Source organism: Cupressus sempervirens, chromosome 5, assembly GCF_028749045.1.
Source record: "Cupressus sempervirens isolate cs-2001-9-10 chromosome 5, ASM2874904v1, whole genome shotgun sequence".
Lineage (NCBI taxonomy): Eukaryota > Viridiplantae > Streptophyta > Pinopsida > Cupressales > Cupressaceae > Cupressus > Cupressus sempervirens.
The window spans coordinates 989,628,234-989,652,680 of NC_143122.1; the positions used below are offsets into that span (position 1 = coordinate 989,628,234).

Genomic DNA, 24,447 nt, shown 5'->3' on the forward strand with positions numbered 1-24,447 from the left:
TGTATTTCCTTGGTGTTGAGGGAATTCAAAGTGTCATGTCCCCAATTTTTGGTGACAGTTTGATTTAATTAATCTGGTTGTCCAAGGACGACTAATTAATTATTTTAATTAAATAAATAAATATTAAAAGATAACCTTGTATTTAATAAAGTGACTTGGAAAATATTTAATAAAGTCACTTGAGGGATAAGATCAAAAATGTTCTAGAAGTCTCTGGAGAAGGTGGAGAGAAAAGAATAAATAGGCACCCCGGGGCTCCATTTGAACCAGGCAGTTGTTTTATCTCTTTTGATTCTAGATTGTGATTTAATCAAAGGAGCATTGTGGAACTTAGGGTTTCTGCAATTAGTTGGCCATTGAGAACGATAACTCTCAATCGGTACGCAATTTTGAGGGTGTGAAATATCATCTAAATTATTGCAGATTGGAGGTGACAATCAGTCATTTCATCGGAGCGATCATTTGTGGCTTTAGGCTAGCTTTTTGGTTCTTGCATCACTAACCTCTGAAGGATTCAATTCAGATTATCAGGTCAAGAGTAGAATTGATGAGTTTGGTATCAGGAAAGAGTTTAAGAAGGAGTTCGACTGCTAAGGAACATTTTTTCAGCGTTCTCTATAGAAGTTGCTGCATGAACAAATCAGAGGTTAGAGATCAAATTTCCAAAATATCTTATTAGCCAGTATTCCATAAATTATTAAAGTCAAAGTCTAGAGCCGAAGGCTATCACAAATATTCGCAATCTCACAAGCCCACTTGTTAATTCAGAAATATTGGAGTTCCTTTTTAAAGACGAGTGAAGGCAAATTGCAAAGATCATTTTATAGTGAAGATGGAAGCGAAATTGAATCAAATTAATTCATAAACAACTTTCGAATTCCGGCCAAGCACCGGCAGTTTGTGAACAAAAAAAATAGCACTAGCAGATTGTCAAGACAAACAAATCCGATCGCTCATGTATATCACGAATTAATGGAAATAGCGATTATCAGATCATTGCCCGATCCTACCTGTGCTCTGTCGGCTTAATCCACGTCAGGAGCGGCATCTCAGCGAAAGGTGTAAATTTGTAGAAGATCACAGTGTGAGCAAAAAGAAATGACAGAACTGATCGAGGGCAGACTGTGAAATTTTCAGACCCATTCTTCCGTCCATTAACCGATATTAATTAAGGAAGATGTGTAGGTAGAGGTCAAGCTCTCATTCCAGCTCGCGCCGATTGAACCAGTCCATATCAATCAGGCCAAAGGAAGAAACTTCACATGTCCTCCCATGATTTAATTGGTTGATCCAACTGTCAACTGCTACAAACTCAATATAGATGAGATCTTGGACGTGTCAAAGCCATAGTCTTACAGCTGATTAAAACACAGAGAAAGTACACATTCAACTAATATGTTGGAAGCAGATTTGTAAGTGATGATGATCATATATTAATCAAGCAATAATGAGCAGGTGGCCAAATCTAGGACAATGCCGAACCGACACAAGATTGCAATACAGGGCTGAACTGTAATTGTATCAATGATCATTTCATGCAACCAAAATAGCGATTACTAGCTCAAACGGGATAGTGGCTTGGCAGTTTGTTAGTGGCTTCAGTTTGGGATCAGACAGATTCGATATTAATAGCCCTTCATAATCATTGATGGAGCCGGCAATCTCAGGTTTTTATTCCTATATAATCTAGGTCATTGTGTGATTATTGGGTTAAGAAACATTGATCCTTTCATAAACATTATTGGCATTATTATCTATTGTTTTGGTGAATTAATGAGATACTACCCTTTGCATGGAAAAATTCATAGTACATTGTCTTTCATAGTACAACTCCGACTACAAATTTGACATCAATTCATCACTGGTTCTTAGCGACCTTGATTGCTAATTGTTTGGCGAAATGTCAAACTCTTGAAGTTTTAAAATTATAGTGCTTAAAGAGTCAATAATCCTGTCGGGGATATTACAGTGGTACCAGAGTGGTTTTCTTTCCATCCTGTGGGGTGAGAACCAAATTACATGATTGATCAGCACTCTACTTCAACCAAGATGGACAGGTACAGCACAAAGTCTCCAAGGACACAATCTCGAACAAGTAATAGACGCAGTATTCAGAGTCAGAATTGTGGAAAGGAGGACTATTCAGGCATTCAGGATGAGCTCAGAAAAATCAAACATAACATGTTTGAACTGTTGGTTAAGCACCGCCATATGATTGACAAGCTATCCATCCCAGCTAAGGTGAATAAATCAACTGGATTTCGTTTTGGAAAATCTTCTCGCAAAGCACTAGCTGATACAGTGGGCGATGTTACTAGGAACCTTAATGGGGAGTTCGAGAAACAAGTGTGCAACCAGTCAGAGGCTTCAGTTCAGTCACAGGAAGAAGTGGTGAAGGATATGACGCTGATGGATAGTAACTGTCAACTTGACACTCAAGTTGAGATAGTTGAATACGAGTTTCCCAAAGGTGATGTCTCATGTACTCAGGGTAGTTTAGTTCCGACAAGCAATGATTACAGTGAAGTGAGTTCAGATGATGATGAAGATGTCATTGTGCATGATGATGAGATACTTGGTGAAAATGAGCAGACATCGAGCATTTATGATTTTGCTAACAGAGAGTACCAGGCTCAGTTAGATGTTCTGTCACATGAGGATGAGAATGGCAGTACTTCACATGATTTGTCCAGCCAGCTGAAGGTAAGCAAAGATAGTATTGTGGCTTCTTTATCTCATCATGACAGGATGCGAGAGATGTTAGAAGAGCACATCCAGATGATTCAGTTACAAGGAAGACATAAGGGAGTTTAGGCGAATTCTTCTTGCTGTGACTTACATGCAATTGGTGAAGGAATGGGAATGACGAAGTTGAGCTATTTGCATCTTCTATCAGACCGTGATCATCTTCTAAGCCTTGCCAAAGACTATTTAGATGCCTTGAGGAGGAAGGAGGAGGAATTTGTCAAGCTTTCTTGCGAGCTTGAGGACACTCGAGCAACTTTGGCATTACAGGACTGGGAGAGACATGAGAATGAGCATGGCATGGAGCTAAGTTTAATTTCATCTGGTATGTCTAACACTCAGCTTTCTACATTTGACGGATCATATATGGTAGCTGATAATGTTACGAGTTCATCTTGCATTCACATCCAGGATACAAGGACAATGGCAGACAGGTATGTGAAGTTAATTGGTATTGGTCACATTACTCAGGTAAGGAGTTTGCTTGAGTTACCAGTTGTTCCTTGTTTACGGATATGGACTCAAGAATGTTTCAGGGGCATTTGGGGTTCAGTTAACTGGAGATCTTTAACACTTAATAGTAGCAATGTTTGTTTGAATGCTATCATGAATTTGATTAGCAGAATATACGGTGTTGTCTTCCCTTGTGCCAGTAGAACATCTGATGTTGGTATTAGTTTTTATACACTGGTATTGGGCTTGGTTCATATATGTAGACAACCCTTCTTGCTGAAAGGTGTTGAAGATTTTTCATATTTGCCAGTGTGTACGAATGAGTCCCAGGATCATTTTGTCCTTGATGACATCCAGGAGAATGAAATGGACAGTTTTGAAGACACAGTTTCTTTGTCAGTTTCTTTGGGTACAGAAGAGCTTGACAGCAGTACTACAATTTTTGACAAATTGGATATTGATATGGACCTTGGAGATGATTCACGAGATATGGATGTTAATATTGAGGATACTCCTTTAAGAGCTCCAGAAGAAGATTGTTGGAGACAGTTCAGCCAGAGCCATCGTGTGACTAGCCAGTTGAAAGTTAGTGAGTGAGACATTGCTATCGCTTGTGAGCATTTTGATACTGCTTGTCAGTTGTTGGCTGTTACTGGTTGGGGTTCTTCTATGACAGATGAGTCCAGTGGTGGTTACTTTTCTTTGGCAGAGACTCATGCTTTGCGTGAAGCTGTTCGGATATTGAAGCAGGATTATTTACGATTGGTAGCCGACCGTGATCACTTGGTTGAGTGGGGGAGTACAACATATGAGGCACTCTTGAATCATGAAGAGGAGGTGTGTGAGCTTTCCCAAGAGCTCATAGCAACTACTGAGGTGTTAGAGGACACACGGTGAGATCTACAAAAGTCGCAGTTTCAATTGAAGGAGGTGACCATGGAGTTGGAGCATTTGCGATCAAAACTAGCTCCAGACCCAGTTCATTTGTCTATTGAGGTAGATGACGGTAAGTACACTCCTATAGTTGTTTTTGAGGAGCTTATTGTTGAGACTGACACACATGTTCAGGGTTTGGAAGAAGTTGGTCTTAATGAGTTTGGGATACTGGTAGAGTCAAGTTTCTAGATTGATTCTTCTCAGATAGTTGATAGTGTGGTACAACTGAGTATGCCACCCTTACAGGAGGACCAATTGTGGTGTAAAGGGGAGTATGTTAATGTTTCCTCATATAATTTTTACTGCACTGAACCGTTCATGGAATATTTGCTGGATAGTGCATGTGTTCATTTGGACTCGCATAAAGTGACGGAAGGTGTTCTCATCCAAGATACTAGTATTATTTGTAGATTGGTTGAGAAGATTATAGGGGTCCTTTCTACTATGCTACCTCATAGGGATCTCGAGGAAGGGTTTGTTGAGCAAAATGCATGAGATCCTATCCAGCCTATAGTCACTTGGAGTCAGAAAATGGAGCCATCTGTTGATTCCCAGTTCAGTGATGATGAGCCAGCAGCAGAGTTTGGAGGTTCTTACCGGCATTATATGGTAGGGTATGCTCATCATTTTTCTTTTGACACAGAGATAGAAGATTTTATTTCATGCAGATGTAGATTGGCTCCAGTTTCTTACCATCCATTAGGGGATAGATTGGCACCTTCTTTCGAAAAAAGAAGTGGTAGTAGCAAGTTATTCAGCCTGCAGCATCGACACACTCGGAGCAGTTTTTCAGAGATTGAATTTGATGGCAGTAATTTAGGTACCTATGGCTGCTATCATATCTATAGTGCAGTTGGGTGCAGGTGTCATTTTGACAGGGGCTTGAATTCTGATAGAGTTGATGTTTCAGTTGGGTTGAGATCTACAGAAAGGTTTCTTCTATCAACATCTAGAGTTGGTTTTCAGATGATTCTATCAGAGTTGTCAGTTGTTTGGATATTGAGCATAGTTTCTCAGCTACAGGTATTGATGATTTCTCCACGGGAGTATGATGTGGATTGGGATGATACACAGATTTACATTTGGGATCTAGGCAGACTGATTGGTTCATGGTTCATCCATTTCTTGGGGACAAGCAATTTCAAGAAGGGCAGACTGTCATGTCCCCAATTTTTGGTGACAGTTCGATTTAATTAATTTAATTAATCTGGTTGTCCAAGGATGACTAATTAATTATTTTAATTAAATAAATAAATATTAAAAGATAACCTTGTATTTAATAAAGTGACTTGGAAAATATTTAATAAAGTCACTTGAGGGATAAGATCAAAAATGTTCTAGAAGTCTCTGGAGAAGGTGGAGAGAAAAGAATAAACAGGCACCCCGGGGCTCCATTCGAACCAGGCAGTTGTTTTATCTCTTTTGATTCCAGATTGTGATTTAATCACAGGAGCATTGTGGAACTTAGGGTTTTTGCAATTAGTTGGCCATTGAGAACGATAACTCTCAATCGTTACGCAATTTTGAGGGTGTGAAATATCATCTGAATTATTGCAGATTGGAAGTGACAATTAGTCATTTCATCGGAGCGATCATTTGTGGCTTTAGGCTAGCTTTTTGGTTCTTGCATCACTAACCTCTGAAGGATTCGATTCAGATTATTAGGTCAAGAGTAGAATTGAGGAGTTTGGTATCAGGAAAGAGTTTAAGAAGGAGTTCGACTGCTAAGGAACATTTTTTCAGCATTCTCTATAGAAGTTGCTGCGTGAACAAATCAGAAGTTAGAGATCGAATTTCCAAAATATCTTATCAGCCAGTATTCCGTAAATTATTAAAGTCAAAGTCTAGAGCCGAAGGATATCACAAATATTTGCAATCTCACAAGCCCACTTGTTAATTCGGAAATATTGGAGTTCCTTTTTGAAGACGAGCGAAGGCAAATTCCAAAGATCATTTTATAGTGAAGACAGAAGCGGAATTGAATCAAATTAATTTAGAAACAACTTTTGAATTCCGGCCAAGCAGCGGTAGTTTGTGAACAAAAAAAATGGCACTAGCAGATTGTGAAGACAAACAAATCCGTTCGCTCATGTATATCACGAATTAATGGAAATAGCGATTATCAGATCATTGCCCGATCCTACCTGTGCTCTGCTGGCTTAATCCACGTCAGGAGCGGCATCTCAGCGAAAGGTGTAAATTTGTAGAAGATCGCAGTGTGAGCAAAAAGAAATGACGGAACTGATCGAGGGCAGACTGTGAAATTTTCAGACCCATTCTTCCATCCATTAACCGATATTAATTAAGGAAGATGTGTATGTAGAGGTCAAGCTCTCATTCCAGCTCGCGCCTATTGAACCAGTCCATATCAATCAGGCCCAAGGAAGAAACTTCACATGTCCTCCCATGATTTAATTGGTCGATCCAACTGTCAACTGCTACAAACTCAATATAGATGAGATCTTGGATGTGTCGAAGCCACAGTCTTACAGCTGATTAAAACACAAAGAAAGTACACATTCAACTAATATGTTGGAAGCAGATTTGTAAGTGATGATGATCATATATTAATCAAGCAATAATGAGCAGGTGGCCAAATCCGGGACAATGCCGAACCGACACAAGATTACAATACAAGGCTGAACTGTAATTGTATCAATGATCATTTCATGCAACCGAAATAGCGATTACCAGCTCAGACAGGACAATGGCTTGGTAGTTCATTAGTGGCTTCAGTTTGGGATCAGACAGATTCGATATTAATAGCCCTTCATAATCATTGATGGAGCCAAAAATCTCAGGTTTTTATTCCTATATAATCTGGGTCATTGTGTGATTATTGGGTTAAGAAACATTGATCCTTTCATAAACATTATTGGAATTATTATCTATTGTTTTGGTGAATTAATGAGATACTACCCTTTGCATGGCAAAATTCATAGTACATTTTCTTTCATAGTACAACTCTGACCACAAATTTGACATCAATTCATCACTGGTTCTTAGCGACCTTGATTGCTAATTGTTTGACGAAATGTCAAACTCTTGAAGTTTTAAAATTATAGTGCTTAAAGAGTCAATAATCCTGTCGGGGATATTACACAAAGGTATGATGACCTTCTTCATTGCAATGAAAATAGGTACCACAAAAGCCTCCTCTTCTTGAACCTTTTTTATGTCCTCTACCTCTTCCTCTTTGATCTCCAAAGTTTTGATCATGGGAGCAGTTGAAACCCTCCTTCCACTAGTTTTGGCTAGTACCCACATCTTCATTTTTCTTTTGGTTCTCATTTTTGCCTCCAAATGACCTACTACTGCCCCTTCCTCCTTGACTACACCCTCTTTTCCTTCCATCAAACTATTTGTCTAACTTCTCCTCAACTCGCAAGGAAAATTGGTATGCCTCATCAATGCTAGTCATTCTAACTAGATTTAACTCCTCCTGAATGCTAGGTCTTAACCCACTAAGGTAACATGCAACCTTCTTCTTGTTTTATTCCGCACGCCTTTCCCTAATAAGGACTTGATGAAACTCCTCTATGTATTCCTAGAAAAAATTTCTTACTTGCTTTAACCATTACATCTTCTTGAACAAATCAAGCTCATAATCAATAGGAATGAACTACTTCTTTATTTTGTCCACCATGTGATCTGATCTTGTGATTTTCTCCTTTCCTCTTCTATTTATTTCCAACTGAATCTCTTTCCACTAGATTTTGGCATGGCCTTTCATTTTGGCCTTTGCAAACTTAACCCTATTAGGGTCATTGATATCCTCATACTCAAAATATTCCTCGAGCTCATTGATCCAATCAATCAACTCATTCAAGTTTAGATTTTCCCAAAACATGCTAATGTCAATTTTAGGTCTTTTTCCAAGCTTGGTAATGGCCCTAAAAATCTTCTCCTCTACATGGTTTAGGAATTCTCCATCTCCTTCCCCTTACTACCTAATATTTCTTTCTTCTTCATTTTCTTCCTCACTTTCGTTGCCTATGACAACATTCATCCCTTTGTAGATCTCCTCCTACAATGCCTAGACTTGTCTTTGGAGGGCTCTCACATCAAGAGTAATAACTCTTGCCCTTCTACCACTCTCTCTTCATGAAGGAATATTCTTGTATCAAAACCCACAACCACACAATCCTAGTGCAAACTACCTCACAGTCGACACTCTATCTACACACTTAGGAAAACTTGCTCTAATACTGCTTGATCAGGGCACAATCCAAGAATAGATGAACACAATAGGAAAAGGAGAATAGTATTATCAAAAATAATTTTCTATTACATTCAATACAATGAAAATTGACTCAAAGACATGCCTATGGGCTTACAATATTGTCTTATTCGAGAGAAAAATCCTCCTCTAGTATCCTCTCCCAAACTCCAACAAGAAAACTTCCTTTACAATGCCAAAAATGTCCTTAAGTACCCAAATTAGGTTTAGGGTTAGGAGTAAATTCTATAATATGCCATTTAACATCCACTGCAAAAACAAAAGGTTCTAGAAAACATGACAAAAGTTGGTGTAAAATTAGAAGAATCCAGAAATGGTAGTCCAACTTCTGGGAGGCATAACTTTTGATCTAGGATTTTGATTGACAAACTATTTACATTTTTAGAAATCTCTCCAAGCACTTTATAGCCCTATGGACCATCTATGCTCATCCCCCATTTTTTGGGCCCATACGAGATTTTTTAGTGCTTCAAATCTAACTTTGAAGTACTCTTAGGGGGTCTTTAGGCAAATTAAAACTGCAATAACTTTCAAATTGTAAAGTCTTTTCACCTGATTCTTTTTCTGTAATGCTTTAAATTACAAGTATAATCATCCCTTCAACTTATACCATCTAAATAATTATAATTATGGATTAATTACTAAATAACCTATTTTTTGCATTGGCACCTATCCCAAGGTGCTCAAAAACTCCAACCCAAAAATCCAAAAGTCAAACTATGAGAGTTAGATTCCTTATTTGACTCAAATGGGTATCTAGAAATGAAATAACTTTAAATAGAAACTAGCACTAAGCATATTTTTGGGCAATACAAGATTTCTCTTACACCACTAGATGCTCCTGCATCAGGTTGATAGGTTGGTTACTATTTTTCGAGCATACTATTTTTAGTAAGTTTGTCATACAAGCTCATCATGTTTTGATTTTCTATATAGAGGTTTATTTCAAAATTATAAGCCTACCATAAAAATCTCATTGCTCTAGCTTAAGTATCAAAGAAGTTATTACAGATTTTTAGTGGAAAATTTAGGAGAAAAATATTTAGACTCACTATTGGAGGCCTTAGATTGCCTAGGTGAGGTCTAAAGACTTGATTAAAGGGTGCTTGAATCATGTTGAGCCTATAGATTAGGAGCTAGCATCTTTGAAAACTAGTTATAATAGCAAATTAGAGCAACGGTTCAAGAGATATGGTCTTCAAAGTTGGGCTACCCAAATTTTCTAAATAATTTTTCAAAGATTTATTTGACCAACTCTATATGTATTTTTAGGGTCTATCAATCCTAAGTATTAGGTTTGACCATCTAGAACATTCCTAAGTGGCATAAAATTACCTATTTAAGAAATTCCCAAACATTGTCTAGGACAACTTTGGGTGATAGTTCATAGCTTAGTCTTGCATATTACTATAATGAAGGTGTCCATGTGGGTTAGCCTATGGTACTTCTAAATTTTGTAATTTTGCATTTGTGAGGAAAATAAGGAGTCTATATTTTGATCTCACATTTTTTGTTGTTTCTTTACTTCTATTATGTGTTTATGGTATTGAGGGGAGCACCCTTCATCAGGTGGTATCAAAGCTAGAGTTCTTGAGTGTGTGGATAGATCATCAACTATGATGTAGTTTACACCAGGATTATGATTTGGGCTGAGCATGTAGACAGGTTGCCAATTGTGAGGCAGTTTTCACTAGGGTTTCAATGAAGGTGTGAAAATGCCTCCATGAAGAAAGAATAGCAGAAGAGCTCTAGATGTTACACCTAAGGGTTTTCCTCTAAAGAAAAATACAAGCATTCTAAGAGCAAATGCATAGAGGAATAAATCTTCTTATAAAAGATGAAAGCAAGGATGAGGATGAAGTAGAAGAAAATGTTGAAGTAGAGGTAGTTCTAAACCCAAAGGACAAGAGGCTTTTTAGGGCCATCTTCAAGATTGGAAAAATATTATAAGTTTGAAGTTCCCACATTTTCAAGAAATTTTAACCTAGAGGAGTCGATCAATTGGATCAATGAATTGGAGGAGTACTTTGAGTATGAAGATATTGAAGATCCTAATAGGGTCAAGTTTGTGAAGATGAAACTAAAGGAACATGCAAAGATATGGTGGCAAGAGGTTCAGTTGGAGCAAAATTGAAAGGCAAAGGAAAAAGTTACAAGATGAGATTGAATGATAAGTAAACTAAAGTGACAATTCATTCCTATGGATTATTAGCTTGATCTATTAAAGAAAACTAAATGGTTGAAGCAAGTGGGAAAATGTGTTTAATAGTATACCAAAAAGTTCTTAGAACTGTCCACACAAAATATGATAAGGAGAAAGTGGCTTGTTATCATAATGGGTTAAGGCCAAGTATTCAGGAAGGACTAACTCTAGTTTGAATGAATAGTATTGAGGAGGCATACTAGTTTGCCCTAAGAGTTGGGGTAAAACTAAGCAAGAAGTTTGACAACAATAATAGTGAAAGAGGTTGTGGTGGAAGATTTGGTAGATGATCTTATGGAGGTCATAATGATGATTAGAAGAACAAGGATGTGGTTGGAAGTAGTAATCAGAATTAGAGGGGGAAAGTTACCATCATTTCTATGATCAAAATAATAGAGATCATAGAGGAATATGTAGAGACAAGGATCTAGAAGAGGCTTCCATGGGAAATGTTTTCACTACAAAGAAGAAGGGTATGGAGCATTTGAATGTTCCTAGTGCCAAGGAAGGACAAATTGAAGAATATAAGGCTAGGCTAGAGTTGAACATGTTGATGAAGATGCTAGATTATCACATTCTAAAGATATTGAAAGAGGAGAATTCCTTGTTAATATAAGAGTTCTATTGAGTTGTGAGAATGAATGGGATCAAAGAAGGAGTTTGTTTTTCAAAAGGTGTTGATGTAAAGATAAGTGCTTTGTTGTGATCATTGATCATGGAAGTACTAACAATTTGGAGTGAGAAATTATGGTCACAAAGTTGAAGTTGAAGAGATAGAAATACCCACATCCATACCAAATTTCTTAGGTGCAAGATGACCACAAGGTCATGGTCAATGAGCAATGCTCAGTGAAGTTAAATATTGGAGGCTACCAAGATGAGGTACTTTGTGATATCATACCTATGGAGATATGTCATGTGTTGCTAGATAGGCCATAGAAATTTTACAAGCATGTTGTGCATAATGGGTGAGAAAATACCTACACTCTAACCAAGGATGGAGTGAAGCATAACTTGAAGCCATTGAATAAGAATGAAGAAAAGGTATGTAGTGCTGCCAGAATATGTTTGTTGATAGAAAAGAGTTTCTTAAAGGTATGAAGTGTGAGCATTTGTATTTTTCTATATAATTCTAAAAGATAGTAAAAAAGAAGTAGGGGAGGTACCTATAAAAGTTACAAATATGTTAGGAGAGTTTTTTAATATTGTATCATATAATGTACCTAATGGATTTCCCTTATTAAGGAAGATCAATCACCAAATGGATTTGGTTCCAAGAGCCAATTTTTCAAAGAAGGAAGCACATAGATTGACACCAACAGAAAGTGAAGAGTTGAATAAACAAGTTCATGAGTTGTTGTAGAAGGGGTTGATTTGAGAGAGTCTGAGTCCATGTGTTGTACCAATAATATTAGACCAAAGAAGAATGCAGAATGGAGAATGTGCACAAATTCTCATACTATCAACAATATCACACAAGTAAAGATTTTCATTACTAAGGATAAATGATATTATGGACTACTTGAGTGGGGCTAATTTTTTCACAAATATAGATCTAAAGAGTGGGCATCATTAGATTTGTATCAGAGAAGGTGATGGGTTGAAGGCTAATTTCAATAAAAATAAGGATTGTATGAATGGTTAGTCCCACCTTTTGGGCTAACTAATACACCAAGAACTTTCATGTGGCTCATGAATGAGGTATTGAAGGAGTTTATGGTTAAGTTTTTCATTGTTTACCTAGATGATATTTTTATCTTTAGTAAGACAATGGAGGAGAATTTGATCCATATTTGCAAGGTGTTTGATAAATCAAGGGAAGAAAAGTTGCTGATAAACCTGAAGAAGTGTAGTTTTGTAAAGGAGTTGGTGTATCTAGTATTTGTAGTCTTAGTAGAAGGCCTAAAAATGGATCCAAAGAAAGTGAAGGATATCCTTGAATGACATACTCCAAGAAGTAAAATAGAGGTAAGATCTTTTAATGGACTGGCTAATTTTCATAGAAATTTCATAAGAGGTTTCAGTAGTATTTGTGGACCCTTGACTAAATTATATGAGATGGGATAGAAAAGAATTTAAGTGGACTATAGGAGAAGATAAGAGTTTTAATATGTTGAAATAGAAATTTAGTGAGCATCCCATTTTAGAACTTCCTAATTTCAATAAGGTGTTTTAAGTAGACTATGATGCTAGTGGTACTATACTAAGAGCTATTTTGAGCCAAGAAGGTAGACCAATTGCTTATTTTAGTGACAAGTTGAATGATGGAAATAAATTAATTAATGATTAGGAATTTTATGCTATAGTTCAAGCATTGAAGAAGTGGAGACTCTATCTTCTTCATAAGGGGTTTGTTTTGTATATTAATCATCAAGCTCTAAAATATTTGAATAGTCAAGGAAAATTAAACCAAAGGTATTTGAAGTCGGTTGAGTATTTTTTGAGTTATACATTTATTTTGAAACACAAGAGTGGGAAGTCTAAAAAAGTTCCAGATTCTCTTAGAAGAAGAAAAAATTTGTTGCTAGAAATGAAGATAGAGGTTGTTAGGTTAAAGAAACTTAGTACTTTGTATCCAAATGATCCAAATTTTGGTGAAGCATGGAAGTCTTGTAAAGAACCTATTACACTTGATAAGACAAGGTAGTTAGATTTCACGATCTAAGATATATGTTGTTCAAAGGAAGCCACTTATGCATTTCAATAAGTTCAATGAGAGAGAATCTGTATTGGATACAATTGATTAATTGTGTGTTGTCTTTGATGTTACAATAATGTCATATCATTTTCAGTTAGTACATGCCAAGCTCACTTGGTTAGTGAAGATAATTTTCTATGTCTACCTAGCATTCCTGTATAGAAGACAGTGTCTACCAAGTCCACTCAGGTGTCAAAGAAAATCATGCAAAAGAAGAGTGTTAACTGAGCTCACTCAATTAATGAAGAAAGTTGGATGGAACCAATTCTAACCAAGCTCACTCAGTTACCAAAGGATTCTTTCAAGTTTCCATTATTAACTGAGCTTCTGTTGGTTAACACAAGAAATTACTTCTAAGTTAGTGTCTACCTATTTTGGAAGATTAAGCTCAATTTAATTATCTATTGGTTCTAATAGACTATGGTGATATATATTAATTATTGTAAGTTGTATTTGAGTTGACTTACAATATGAAAGGTCAAGTTATGGTTTCAAAGTGTGCAAGATGTTATGAATGAACTACAAGGGATGAAGAGAGAAAGTGAATTTGAAGGGTAAGTAGAATATCCTTGTGGAGTAGAAAAGCTATATTCAATCAGGAAGGATTAAGTACAAGCCAGAATATATATTTGTAATTAGTAAGTTAGTTGTGTCTAAATCAATTCAATACATTGTTATTTCCCAACCTTTGTAGTAGTCATCGAAATCTCTTAACAGAGTCATTTGTAAATTCTCTAACAAGGTGACAGTTTTATTGAATTGTCCCAAGACCTCTAACAAGGCCACTCCTAATAGGGTCACACCTAATAGTGTATTTTCTAACCTTTAATAGGGTTGGCTCCTAATAGAGGTCACTTGAAAAAAGTGAAAAATAGTAACTAGTTACAATTAGTGGTTTTTCCCAAATTGGTTTTCCATATTAAATCTTGATGTCATATGTGTTCATGCTATTTCTTCCATGCTTGAAATAAATTTTGAGTAATAATAATCACTAAAAATATCTTAGGATATGTAAAATTTATTAGTTACTAAGTATATTCAATATTTACCAAGTTACAACATTTTATAAGAGATTACCAAGCATTAGTAGTATTCAAATTTTAGATTGTAATTTGTACTGATATCCAAGGGATCTAGGATTTATTTCAGTAGTAATTGATTCACCCCTCCACTCTTACTTACTCCTCTTATATATTCAACAATTGGTATCAAATATTTTTGTGCTTGTAGAGAAGGTTTTAAGGACCTAAGCTAAAGATTAGAATGCCTTATAAAAGAGAGATTTCAAAACTCAATAGAGATAATTTTGTAGCATAGCAAGGACTTATGAGGTTACATCTAACTACTATTAGTGATTCAAGTTGCAAGTATCTTGACACTAAATAAAAAATCTCACATGAACATTATCAAATGAAGATATTATTGAGAAGAAGAACCATAACAATATGATAATTGATATTGCATCTACTCTTAGTTATGCTAAATTTGATGAGGTACAAGACTATAAAACTTCTCATGAAATATGGACACAACTGAAATATATCTATGAAGAAGATGACAATGTAAGAAGAGCCCAAGCAAAAAGTCTTAGATGACAATTTGACCAAATGAAAATAAGAGAAGATGAAAAAATACAAAAAAATATGGAAAGAATCAAAGTTAGTGTAAGTGCAATCAAAGCATCTGGACGAGACATCAAGGATGAAACCATTGTAAGTAAGGTACTCAAAACTCTTCTTCCTATCTATGTAATTAAAGTATCTACTATTGAAGAAATGGGATGCAATCCAAATAACAAATTAACCTTTGATGCTCTAGTTAGAAGATTGACAACTTTTGAATTAGATAACTATGATAATTGTGTTCCTATTTCAAAAAATTATTGAGTTTGCATTTGAAGAAAAATTCTCACTCAAAGAAAAGAGCAAGAAATAAAAGGAAAATCAATCAATAAGTGAGGAAGAAACTAAAGAAATTTCTAATAGTGATCTTGAAATTTTTGAAGTCCTACTTGCAAAGAAATATTCCAAAAGCAAAGGAAAGTACAAAGGTAAAATTCCTCTAATATGTTTCTCTTGTGAAGAAATTGGTCATATTGCTGCTACGTGTCCAAATAGAGAAAGAAAGGATGAGAAGAAATCTCAAAATTAAAAAGGAAAGAAGGAATTCAAAAGTCACAAAACCTACAAGGAAAAAGTTAAGAAAACTTGTTTCATGGCTAAAGATTCTGATAATAATAAAGATGAAATGGTGTATACTGCTGTTAAAAATGAATCTGATGATGAAGAAGATAAGATGGCACTTATTTATCATGTTAGTAAAAATGATACATGGATTATAGATAGTGGATATTCACACCATATGACTAGAGATAAAACAAAATTTGAACATTTTTAATACTATGATGGAGGTACTATAAGGTTTGGAAACAATGAACCTTGTTGCATAAAAGGAATAGGTCGTATCTCATTAACCATTGAACTTGCATTTGATAATGTCTATTGGGTTGAAGGACTAAAGCATAATCTATTGAGTGTGGCATAGTTAAACAAAATTGGATTCAAGGTAGAATTCATGAATGGCAAGGAAAAACAACTGGATGATAAAGGAAATTTGATTAGATCAAGAAAGCAAACAAAAGGTAATCTATTTTATCTTGATCTTGGTTAATTCTCATGTTTTTATTGCTCAAATAGAAGAAAGTTGGTTATGGCACAAAAGACTATGTCATGTAAACTTTGATAATATGGTTAAGATAAGAAAACTTAAAAGAGTAAGAGGTATTCCTAGTTTGGAGAAACCTAATGTTGGTCCATGCAAAAATTGCCAAATTGGTAAAATGGGAAAGACTAGTTTTAAGAGAAAAAACTATCAGTCAGAAGAAGTATTGGAAATTGTACATACTGAATTATGTGGATCCATTGGAATAGAAATTTATAGTGAAGAATTTTTTTTTCATTATTTTTGTTGATGACTATTCTAGAATGATGACTATGATGTATCTAAAATAAAAATTAGAAGCTTTTGAGAGATTCAAATGGTATCTGGCAAGAGTGGAATAAGAAACTAGAAAGAGATTGAAGTGTTTAAGATCAGATAGAGGTGGTGAATTCATCTCCAATGAATTCAATAATTTTTTCATTGAAAGAGGAATCAAAATACAAGTATCAACCCCTTGTACACCTTAGTAGAATGGTATAGTTGAAAGGAGGAATAGATCCATTATGGATTGTACAAGAATATTGATGATTGAAAAGAATGTTGCTATCAAATATTGGAAGGAAGCTATCAGCATTGTAGTTCATACTTTGAACCAAGTTTAGTTGAAGAAAGAATCAAACCAAACTCCCTATGAACTATGGTATGCCTACAAGCCTAATGTAAGTTACTTGAAAGTATTTAGCATCAAATATTATATCTTGAAAGAATCTAGGAAAGGAAAATTTGTTTTAAAAGGTGATGAAGGCATAGTTCTAGGATACTCCTGCCGAAGTAAAGCATACAAATGTTTGAATTTTTCCATTCATAAGATCATAGAAAGTGTACATGTAAGAAACTGATGAGTTCACAAAAAGAGTGAAGAAGAAAGCAAAAGGGAGCCAGAGGCTTATAGAAGATTCATCTACTATGAACCAAATACCCTACCAAATCTATTTGAAAGAAAGGAGACTTTATCTCTTGAGCCCCTTAAATCTCCAATAGTTATCAAGTTGCAAGAAGTGAAAATTGAGTCCCAGTCTAAAGGACCTAAGTCACATTTAGAGGCTACTAAGCTAGTTCAAATAGAGTCTAATGGGTCCAAGTCACAAAAAGAAGAACCTAAGCTTGAAGTTGAATTTCATAATGAAGATAGTGGAATTCATTCAAAGCCCAAAGAGCCTATGTTAGCAAGATATGTCAGAAGGCATCATGCACCTGATTAGATTATTGAAGACAAATAACATGGAACAATGACAAGAAGAAAATTAAAAGGTGCATGTTTACTTGTTGAATTTGAACCTAGAAATGTTAAAGATGCTCTATAAAATGGAACTTGGATTGAAGCTATGAATGAAGATATAAAACATATAGAGAAGAACAAAACTTGTACTCTTTTTCCTAGGCCTAAGGATAAAAATGTAATTGGTACAAAATGGGTGTTTAGAAATAAGCTAAAAGAAGATAGAAAAGTATCTGGAAACAAAGCAAGACTGATATGTAAAGGCTATTCTTAAGAAGAAGGTATTGATTATGGTGAAACTTTTTCTCCTATTGCAAGGTTAGAAGGTGTTATAACTCTACTTGCATATGCAACTCATAGAGGATTCAAAGTATATTAGGTGGACGTTAAATCTACATTGAACAACTATAAGGTTTTGTAGATCTTAGAAAAAGAGACATGATCTACAAATTACACAAAGCACTATATGGGCTCTATTAGCCTTAGAATGGTTTTGACATTTGAGTGCCAACACACTTAACCACTTTCTACATTGAAGCCGAGCAACCTTCAAGTGTCGAGTATACAGGAGCTGAGTGATATTTAAGTGTTGAGTCACATATGATGCTGAGAAAAATAGAAACACAATAGGAGCCGAGTGAGATAGTTTTGTTACATGTGCCAAGCATCAAAAATTAGTAAGTGCTGAGTAACATAGAATGCACATATGAGTTTGTAACTTCACTAATTCAGATGTAAACCATTTTTATGGCCAACATTGAAGGATCTAGAAGGATCAAATAGATAAGATCGAATCTTTTATTTCTCCTATGCAAACTACATGTAGCCAATTAAAAAAATGAAGAAGGCATGCAACCAATAAAAAAATTGCAAGGAATAAGTGGGAAATAGAGATTCAATATGGATCGTAAACCCACACCTAACCCTAAGTCTTTGAATGTATTTATAAGGAAGACAAAATCTCATTGTATTATGAATGGATAAAGTGTATGGGGAAAATATAGTGAAGTTTAGAGTGAAGAGTAAAAAGACTTAGAGGAAGAGATCAGTAGTTAGACATTCAGTTGATCAGAACAAAGCAAGGGATATGAACAAATATCAGATCCCAGAGGATCACAATCAAAGAAAGTAGATCAAGTGCATGTATTCAGTAATCAAGGATTGTAAGCTATTAGGTTTATTTTACCTAATACTTTCTAGCCATTGTATTAGAAATGAAACCCTATGTTGATAGGTTAGCTTAACAACTATTTTGTAGATCCTTTGAAAAGTTGATTAGATCCTTTAATAGGGTAACACTTCATGTAAAGTGTTTGTAAATCCTTTAACTAGGTCACTATTGACACAGTGTAAAGCCTTTAATAGGGTGGGCCTTTAATAGGGCAGACCATCATAAGTGGTCAAACATTATTGTTGTAGTAATTTTATGGGCATCATCCCCACCCCAGTTTTACCTTCTTATTCCTGGAGAGTTTTTGGGTTACCAAAATATCAAGTGTTATGTGGTGATGCATGTTTGTTTCTCATGATTGTTTAATATTTATATGCATGCATGTTAATTTCAGTTATATGTTATTAAGGATTTAAAATAGGCTAAAGGCTAGTACTTCTAATTCACCCCCCCCTCTTAGAAGCACTCTTCCCATTTGAATATTCCAACAATCTCAAAAAAGCTCCTAGAGCTTGGTATGAAAGGATACATAATTATTTGACACATATTAGTTTTCAAAGAATAAATGATAACAATAGTCTAAATATCAAGGAAGGACAAGATAAAAAGACTGTGTTGGTAGAAATATTTGTTGATGATATCCTATTTATAAGAAATGATGATATATGTAAAGCATTTTAAAAAGAAATGAGTAAAGAATTTAAGATGTCCATGTTTGGTGAGATAAATTTCTTTATTAGATTGTAGACACAACAGAACAAAAAATGGTATCAACATCACTCAATCTAAGTATATCAAGGAGATACTAAAGAAGCTAGAATGGAAGATTCAAGACCAGTTGGAAAACCCATGTATACTAGACATAAGCTCTCAAAAAATGATGATTCCAAAGAAGTAGATCAGACCTTACATAGATCAATGATTGGAAAATTATATTATGTAGTACATATAAGGCTTGGCATTGCCTTAGCAGTTGGGATAGTGACAAGATTCTTAGAAAATCCCAGAGAAAACCATATGGTGGCAATCAAAAGAATCATGAGATACTTGAAAGGTACCAAAGACTATGGCTTATGGTACAAGCTTGGAGGCAATTTGGACTTAAAAGTGTTTACTGATGTTGTGAGGCCTTGCCTTGCCATGGCCCATATTAGCATCGATGATACATTATTATTTTGATACTCATGACTCATTATGTCAAAACATTATTTGATGCACTAAAAATTATTATGCTATTTATGATGTGTTATGCTTTACTTTTAGATATTTTTTTTTTTCATTTAATGCCTTATAAACTCGTATGATTATGAAGTGAATGAATGCAGAACTAACAGTTTGATTTTTCCAATTTTAATGAATAGAATGAGATGAACAATTGAATTGTAGAAAATGAATGTTTTAATTTACATAAATTTCTTGATAATTATTTTTACATACATACATGTGTTTCTTGAACTACTGATGTGTACAATGAGTGTGCACAAAAATTAGCCAAGAAAACTCAGAGGAAAGATGAAACTAAACCCCTTGCTAATTTGTGTTATCTTTGTGTTGTCTTTCTTTAAAGGTTTTTATTCAGTCTTATTATTCCCTTAGCTTTTATTTGTTCCTATTAATTCTTTAAGGCTTAAAAACATTAAATTTAAGTGCCCTAGGGGTAAAGGTATAACTGGGGAGTACTTTCCACCCCTTAACCTCCTTGGTTGACTTTTAGGGTCACTCAAAAACCTTACTTTTGGTTGATTGCAAAAATTGATTGTCTCCTTCATATGTTAGTGACCCAAACTCCATGTTGAGGTTACTTGAAGTCTAGTTGAGTTAAATATCTTACTTAGAGGCATTTTCGAGTATTTTTGGGGTTGTTACCCAATCTCTAGTTTTAGAAAAAGTTTGAAGATTGAAGGAAGAAAAGGGAAAAGATCTTCTCAACTTACCATTTTACCATAACATTTTGTGAAGGTAGGAGTTCTTCACTCTTTTGGATTTTTTCTTCATGTTGTTCATGATTGAATCATGTATAAGGCATTGAGTTGTTCTTTGTATTGCTTTCTTGTGTGTTGGGTTTGATTTGGAGGGATTTTATCTTGTTCTTGATGTATTCTTATGCTTGTCTTGAGGTTTTTTTTTTGAGGGGATTTCATAGGGATTGTTTTGGCATTACTCACCCTTGGATAGGGAAGAAGTGGCCATGTACGAGGGAAGGGCCTTGGTTGGACCTCAATGGTGTAGAGTCTCCTCTCATGACGAGAGGAGGGAAAGACGGTAGGGTGTATGGACCCTTACTTTTCATCACATACCTTGTTTGATATTGTGAATTCTTTCATATGGAAAGGAATGAAAATCCTTGTGGAAATAGCCTTGAAAGGGCCTTGTAGAAGAACGTAAGTTCTTGAAGTTTTAGCCCCGAAAGGGCTATGTTATGTTATGGTGATTGATGTCTTCCATTGGGAAAATCCACCTCCCCCATAGTCAGGTTATATGTTTGGACCTATTGTGTAAAACTAGGTTGGGGTTTATGCTTGAATTGATCTTGATGTTGTGATTCTTTACCCTGGGTCAGCTCTTGTCTCCTCCTTATTCTCCCTTGAAGAATTGAAGATATTGGAAGAAAGCACTTGTGAAGGATTTAGAAGAGATTTCATTTGAATTGTAATATTATGTAAAATGTATTTAAATTTTGATGTATTGGCAAAGACATCGGGTTTTCTTACTGGCTCTTTCCTGATGGAGCCTTGAACTAGGATGAATAATAGAGAAAAAAAATATTATGAAAACCTCCTTGCATTGCTCTCGTGTGATTTCAAATTTCGCAGATGTATGTGAGAAAATAGAATGATAGATAATGTCTTTGAATTATGAATTTTCTAGTTTTCAATTATGTTAATGGAAAGCAATTTGATATGTTGAAGTTTCCAATTCGATGTTTAAGTATTAAGATGAAATAAAAATCTTACATTGTGATAACAAAGTTATCTCTCTCCTTGTTAAGTTTCATAATTGACAAAATCAAGTTTGATTAAGAATTATGCATCACCTTGAATTTTGAATAAATGGAACATACACCTTGTTATTTGATGATTGATAAAACATAAATTATAGGAGGAAAGACAAAAAAATTATAACCTTATGCATACCCTTGTGTTAATATGCTTGTTAAGAAGAAATCAATGTTACCACAAGGATAGATGTCACTAATTACATAGCAACCAACCATTATATCTTAATGAGAAATTTTTTACTATGAAAAAAAAAAGAACACCCCCAGGAGAAAATTTGCTCTCTAGAGTTTGTATGAGAGTTGCAAAAATTTGGCCCCAAAGGCAATAGAGCATATTCTTTCTTGATGCCCTTCAAAATAAAAATAAAAAAATAAAAGAAAATCTTTTACAAATTTTGTTGATGCAAATATACATTATAAAATTAAATTTTAGGTGGCAATAGTTATTCTTGTTAACATATCCTACCCAAAATCCACCTAATAAAATTTTTAACATTACTACCCTTACCATCTCCTAAACCCCACCTAGAAACCTTTATCCTTTTATCCGATTTGGAGGCCAGGCATGACTACTTGACCACCTGCTTGTTTGACGCGTGACATTCATAACATATCATTTCAATGGGGGGGGGGAGAAAATTTCATTAAATTAACCCTTAAATTCTATCCCCTTTCCCCCTATTCATTTGCTCTTTTCATGCCCACTTTCTATCTAATCCAACTCCCTCTAAGTACTGTCCTGTTAGTGTCAGACCTAATTGAGATAGACTAGTGTTCTTTTTTTTAAAAACATTATTTGGGGAACTAATTCTACTCCACCCCTTCCCTTTAATACTTGTACCCAAGTGAATCATTACCCCCAGCCAACATTGGCTTGGAAATCTTTTTAAAAATTTCCACTCCCCACACTGGTTCAGCACTTGGAGCCACAAGACCAAGTGGAGAAACGTGCACAGGGGGTGTCTTTGGGTGATTTGAATGGGTAGGTGAGTTTGGGGTTAGACCTGAGGTTGTAGTTAGTAATGTTGTAGTAAGGTTAGTGTTATATCATGATGGATGGTGTATAGGTTAGTATGATTAATAGGAAATTTAATTGTTATTAGATTCTTTAGACTTGGAATTGTTTTTCTTTCTTTGTGTTAGTATAGATGTTTAGAAATAGTTTTTAGAAAGTGGGTAGTGTGATTTTAAGATAGTTTTAAATTAATTAGTTCTAATTTAGTTATTCTTTATTATAGTTGTAATATAATTTATGTTATTAATTTGTTTTATATAATTGTAGGATTAGTTTGATTGATTTTAATATTGGTACTATTAATGTGGACTCCAATTTATAATAGTGTTAAATAAAGTTTAGATTTACCTATAGATTTAAGTGAAATTTGTAGGGTCTTAATTTTAAATATAAATGACAAATTAATAAATTTGATTGTGTCTTAGTATGTTAGAGAAATTTTTTTAATTTAAAATGTAGATCAAAATTTTGTTAATAATTTTTATCTCTTAGGGATGCATATTAAAGGTTAGTTTAGATTTTTTATTTAAATTTTAAATGTAGCTAGCGTGGGCCGAATGGTTAAAGTTAAATGCTATCTTAGAGTTTCAAATTCTCTTAATATTAGATGATTTAAATTGTAATGACGTTCAACTTATCAAGTTAATTAAAGGGTCTAGTTAATTAGATCATTTTTAGGGTTAGTAGTATGTTACTCATAATTAAATTGTCTAAAACAAGATTATGTAATTTAGATGTAGATGTTAGTCTATTAGTACGTTAGTTTAAACATACCGATAGATTTTGTGTTATGTCCAATGTCATCCTTAGGAGATAATATTTTAAGGCTTCTATTAAAACAAATTGATGGATTATGACTTTAGTTTAATGGATTAGTCATTTAATTTTATTAATGGATTTACTAGAGACTTTCAATTCACCTTAATAACCTCTTTTACGAAATGATCAATCCACATCTTAACCCTGTTATTTATCAATGGTGATCTTGCATTTAGCTTCTAAATAACTTTGGTCATCTAATTCATAAACCTCTCAGACAATTAATCCCTTCGTAGTTTAACATTGAAACCTTTGACGACCATATTAACTTATTGTATCATAAAGATTATTAAAAAAAAAAAAAAAATTGTGTGAATTTTTTGTCCATATATTTTGGGCATGACATTTTGGTATTAGAGCACATGTTTCAACACTAGGAACCTTAAACCATTATGCTTCTGAACTTAACTAAAGCTTTAATTGTGTAGGATGCCTCCTGTTACTCAGAGCAATTGATGAGGCAAAGGTCATAGGGTGAGAAGTGGTAGAGCGAGACAGGAGGATTGACCACCACCACCACCTACACCACTGAATCTAAATCATGATATTTTGGATGCCCTATAGGCATTGATTGGTGTAGTCCAATAGATGGTAGCACCTATAGTATAGCCAAGGTAATAGATTCTCAAAGGGAAAGCACAAGTTCCTAGAGGAGGTGGGGCTGGAGATAGAGAGAGGAGTAGGAGTCCTCCACCGAGGCAGCTCAAGGGTCAGGGTGAGCATGAGGGTGAGTCGATACATTAGAGAGGACCACCACTCGACAAACCTCCTAGACATATAAGAGATGATATCAGAGAGTTGATACAACTTGGACCACCACACTTTATCAGTTCTATAGAGGGGATAGCAGTAGAGGCCTAGTCATAGAGTCTTTAGTGATGCTTTGGATTATGTCCTTATGGGAGTAATCTAAAAGCATGTCTAGCAGTTCATCAATTGAGGGGAGATGCCTCCAATTGGTGGCATCAGGAGGAGACTATAGGAGGAGTGAGCATGGATACCCTTACATGGGAGTCATTCTTAGAGAGATTCAGGGAGAGGTACCTATCTAAGCACTTTAGACAGAAGCAGATTGAGGAGTTTCACTCTCTACATCAAAGGGGTCTCACCCTAGCTCAGTATCAGAGCAGATTTCTCGAGCGCCTTCTATATGTTGAGTACATGAAGGATGAGAAACTATGAGTGCATTGATTTAACATGGGCCTAAATTTCTCCCTTTAGGGCCCAGT

General features: G+C 35.0%; 1 pseudogene; it reads left to right on the forward strand.

Annotated features, from left to right (window-relative positions):
* The first annotated feature begins 547 nt into the window (after positions 1-547).
* The window catches only part of LOC149559247 (uncharacterized), a 64,182-nt pseudogene continuing 40,282 nt past the window's right edge, over positions 548-24,447 (forward strand).